At 35.6% G+C, this 5,361-nt stretch overlaps 1 long non-coding RNA gene across 1 annotated transcript; it reads left to right on the top strand.

Moving 5' to 3' along the window:
* Positions 1–643: 643 nt before the first annotated feature.
* Positions 644–3,708, top strand: LOC131220662 (uncharacterized). The gene is made up of 3 exons (XR_009158763.1): positions 644–701; positions 807–895; positions 3,680–3,708. It is a non-coding gene; the product is annotated as an uncharacterized LOC131220662 (long non-coding RNA).
* The last annotated feature ends 1,653 nt before the right edge of the window (positions 3,709–5,361 follow it).

Raw genomic sequence — 5,361 nt, 5'->3', positions numbered from 1 at the left:
AGTTGTTGCCTCTATCTTGGAAACCTCTAATATCTTGATTTTTTCTTAGGTTATGTACTGACAGCATGTCTTCAAAATGGAACAAGAGGAGTACATAAAAGAGGAAATCAATTGGAGCTACATAGAGTTTGTTGATTCATAGATAAATCAGCTGGTATGTACATTGCTCACTTGTGCGATACTACCTAAACTGCACTTCTGTTTTGCTATTGATTTATAGGTTTGATCTAGAACTGCAGATATTTCCAAGGGATGTGTCTCGCATTTGAGCATCAACGTAGGCAAAAGCAATCCCAACAAAAGCAAGACTGATTCAATTCCATCTTCAATAGACAACAAGGTGCATTCTTACACACTTCTTATTGTAATTGGTGCATTCTTGCACATGCTTATTTTTAAATTTTGATGCATTCAATTGTGAAAGGATTTATGACTTTAAAAATGAAAGGGAGAGTGGAGAAGGACGCAGTTATTCAAGAGCATGCTTCCCTAGAAAATCAATGAAATAGTATGATTCAACACCTAATTGATGTTTGGTTTTGCATTTTTTTTTAAAGAGGAAGGTTAATGGACATGCATCTCAGTTAATCTGATTGATTGCTTTTAGCCTTGAGAAGAGGGTCAATAAAAATGTTATGGCAATGTTCAAGAAAGCTAAAGATGAATATAATGACTTATTATCCAAGAAAAACATCATTGAGGTATATTGTTGTATTTCTCAGCCTGTAAAGGATCTCATCTTTTTTTTTAAAATTGAATTTGTTTATGTCTGAAGTTGTTTGTTTACTGTATTCTTCTCTTCTTAGAATGATAAGTCAAAAATCAAGAAGGTGATTGAAGAGCTTGATGAAAAGAAGAAGGAAACACTAAAAGTTACTTGGGTTAAAGTGAACAAGTGAGTCAACACTTCTCTGCTCTCATCTTCCAGTTCATAATTATAGTATCCGGCTTCCTTGGATCCCTGGATCAGACGAATTCAGTGGATCCCCGGGATAGACCGTGTTTATGTATTTGCTCGAAATTAATGGAGCAGACTCGGATGTGCGTCGGAGCTATTCGGATGAGTGGGGCTCCCTGGAAGGTGGGAACCGCTGTTATGACCATGATGAAGCTGTCCATTTTCTATAAACAGCATTGGAGGGGCTTCGCCATTTGGACAGGCCATGTTTATGTATTTATTCGAAATTGATGGAGTAAACCCGGATGTGCGTCAGAGCTATCCAGATGTTGAGCGGGGGTCCCTGAAAGATGGGAACCACTGTAATAACCATGATGAAGCTGTCCATTTTCTATGGACAGCATTGGAAGGACCTGGCCAATTAGAGCAGGCCGTGTTTATATCTGTATTTGCAGGGACCACACCCTTAACCTATAACATAAACCTATTTTCAAATCCCAAAAGCTATAACTACAACCTAAACCTATAAACTATAACCTAAACTCAATTCCCTAAACTTTAACCTACAACCTAACCTAAACTTATACTTATAACCTAAACCTATTCTCCAATCCCAAAACCTATAACCTAAACCTATAACCTATAACCTATAACCTAAACTCAATTCCCTAAACCTTAACCTATAACCTAACCTAAACCTATACTTATAACTGAAACCTATTCTCAAATCCTAAACCTAAACCTAAACCTATAACAAAACCTATAACCTACACTTATAACCTATAACCTAAACCTAAACCTAAAACCTAAATGTATTCTCAAATCCTTAAACCTAAACCTATACCAAATCCTAATCTCAACTCATTAACCTAAACCTAAACTGGAAAACCCAAACTAAACCTGATCTCAAACCCGAACCCGATTTCCTAAACCTAAACCTTAACCTATTCTCAATTCTCTAAAGGTTTAACCTATAACCTATAACCTATTACCTAAACCTAAACCTTAACCTAAACCTAAACCTATAACCTTAACCTAAACTAAAACCTATAACTTAAACCTTAACCTATAACCTATAACCTATAACCTAACCTTAACCTAAACCTAAAACCTAAACGTAAACCTAAACCTATAACCTAAAACCTAAACCTAAAACCTAAAACCTAAATGTATTCTCAAATCCCTAAACATAAACCTACACATAATCCTAATCTCAACTCCCTAACCTAAACCTAAACCTAAACTTGAAAACTCAAACCTAAACTCGAACCCGAACCCGAACCCGATTTCCTAAACCTAAACCTTAACCTATTCTCAATTCCCTAAAGCTATAACTTATAACCTAAACCTAAACCTTAACCTAAACCTAAACCTAAACCTAAAACCTAAATGTATTCTCAAATCCTAAAAACCTAAACCTACACCTAATCCTAAGCTGAACTCCTTAACCTAAACCTAAACTTGAAAACTCAAACTAAACCCGATCTCAAACCGGAACCCGATTTCCTAAACCTAAACCTTAACCTATTCTCAAATCCCTAAAGCTTTAACCTATAATCTATAACCTATAACCTAAACCTAAACCTAAACAACCTAAACCTATAACCTTAACCTAAACTAAAACCTATAACCTAAACTTTAACCTATAACCTATAACCTAACCTTAACCTAAACCTAAACCTATAACCTAAAACCTAAACTTAAATATAAAACCTAAATGTATTCTCAAATCCCAAAATCTAAACCTACACCTAATCTTAATCACAACTCTCTAACCTAAACTTAAACCTAAACTTGAAAACCCAAACTTAAACCCGATCCCGAATCCGAACCCGATTTCCTAAACCTAAACCTTAACCTATTCTCAATTCCTTAAAGCTATAACATATAACCTATAACATATAACTTAAACCTAAACCTTAACCTAAACCTATAACATAAACCTAAACCTAAACCTAAACCTAAAACCTAAATGTATTCTCTAATCCTTTAACCTAAACCTACACCTAATCATAATCTCAACTCCTTAACCTAAACCTAAACTTAAAACGTAAACTAAACCCGATCTCAAACCCGAACCCAATTTCCTAAACCTAAACCTTAACCTATTCTCAATTCCCTAAAGCTTTAACCTATAACCTATAACCTATAACCTATAACCTAAACCTAAACCTTAACCTTAACCTAAACCTAAACCTAAACCTATAACCTTAACCTAAACTAAAACCTATAAACTAAACCTTAACCTATAACATATAACCTATAACCTAACCTTAACCTAAACCTAAAACCTAAACCTAAACCTATAACCTATAACCTAAACCTAAACCTAAAACCTAAATGTATTCTCAAATCCCTAAACCTAAACCTACACCTAATCCTAATCTCAACTCCCTAACATAAACCTAAACCTAAACTTGAAAACCCAAACTAAACCTGATCTCAAACCCGAACCTGATTTCCTAAACCTAAACCTTAACCTATTCTCAATTCCCTAAAGCTAAAACCTATAACCTAAACCTATAACCTTAACCTAAACCTAAAACCTAAATGTATTCTCAAATCCTTAAACCTAAACCTATACCTAATCCTAAGCTCAACTCCTTAACCTAAACCTAAACTTGAAAACCCAAACTAAACCCGATCTCAAACCCGAACCCGATTTCCTAAGTGTTTTTTTTCCATATATAAGTGTTTTTTTTTTTTTTTGTCTTTCTTCCTTTTGAGATGTGTACAAAGGCATGCTTGATTGATTGTGTCTACAAATGCTGTTTTATACAGGCTGACAAACTAAAGAAGTCAATGGAGGATGGAAGTGATCTTATGTCGAAGACCACAGAAGTTACATATGCAGTTTCAAGGAAAGAAGAAGCTATATCTTCTACATTTGCTGAAATTGACCGTCTGAAGGAAGAAAATTCTGTAAAAATGTGAGCATTATTGAATGCATATAGAGGGCGTTTACAGTGTTGGAGTATATTTGTTTCTTGTACATAAGGGCACGCCTTAGTCGTAATTCTTATGATAGGTTGAGCAAAGTGAAGTATTGTTTATTTAGAAATGTGAATGTATGATGCATTATATGATTTGATTACTATTTGTAATAAACGTATCGTTTCATTTTTTTTCTGATTGCATTTTATGTACTATTTCTTTCAGCATTAAGCTTAGATGAGTTATCAATGACAGCATGTTCTTGCAATGGAAACAGGTCGTATTATGACAATTTTTTAAAAAATAGGTAGAAATATAATTTGTAGTTATAGATACGGCTTTTGTCCGTAGCTATTGGTATCTATTGTAACGGACTATGTCCGTAGCTATCTCTATTGCTACGGACTATGTCCGTAGCAATTTGTATCTATTGCTACGGGTTAAGTCCGTAGCTGGATCTTTAGCTACCCCACCAATAACGGCGGACGTGCTACAGATCACATCTGTAGCAAAAGGGTTTTTGCTGCGGTTTTTGTCCGTAGCCTTTTCCCATTTTTCTTGTAGTCTTCTGACCCTCTAAAGACATGCCTGGCCCACTCACATGATTTTGATGATGACATGATTAGGGAGTTGTGTATCATGCTTGATGTTGTGCCGGTACTTGAAGTTAACTGGTAGAGGCCACAATTTGAAAAGTTGCCCTAAACTGATGAAGTGCCTTTACTGTCTAACTTCAAGCCACAGAAGCTTGACCTAAAACCTTTGTCTTTTGATTTGAAATATGTTTATTTAGGTTAAGATGAGATGTACCCGGTAGTGATTTCTACCCACCTGGAGAAAGAACAAGAGAATATGCTCATATCCACTCTCATTGAGCATAAGGGAGCCCTTGGATGGACGATTGCGAATTTTAAGGGAATTGACCCCTCGATTTGTACTCACCACATTTATCTTAAAGATAATGCGAAGACCTATTAATAATTACAACATAGACTAAATATAAATATGAAAGAAGTGGTTAAAGCCGAGGTTCTTAATCCATTAGATGTGGGTATCATATACCCTATATCCGATAGTCAATGGGTGAGTCAAACTCAGGTGGTTCTTAAGAAGTCCAGAATCACCATCGTAGACAATCCCAATAATGAACTCATGCCAACTAAAGTTACTACTGGTTGGAGAATGTGCATTGACTACAGGAAGTTGAATATCGTCACAGGGAAAGACCACTTTACTTTGCTCTTCATTAATCAGATCTTGGAAAGGCTAGTTGGTCATTCTTATTACTATTTCTTTGGCGGGTATTTAGGCTACAATCATATATCGATAACCACTTAAGAATAGGAAAAGACTATATTTACATGTCCCTACGGCACCTTTGCTTACTGAAGGATGTCATTCGGTTATGTAATGCCCCTGCCACCTTCCAACGATGTATGATGAGTATTTTTTTTGATATAGTTGGGCAATATCTAGAGGTCTTCATGGACGATTTGTCTGTCTTCAGTCCATCTTTCAGCGAGTTCTTA

This window comes from Magnolia sinica, chromosome 12 (genome assembly GCF_029962835.1).
Source record: "Magnolia sinica isolate HGM2019 chromosome 12, MsV1, whole genome shotgun sequence".
NCBI lineage: Eukaryota > Viridiplantae > Streptophyta > Magnoliopsida > Magnoliales > Magnoliaceae > Magnolia > Magnolia sinica.
Note: the sequence above shows the minus strand (reverse complement) of the source record. Positions and strands in the feature narration are given on the sequence as shown.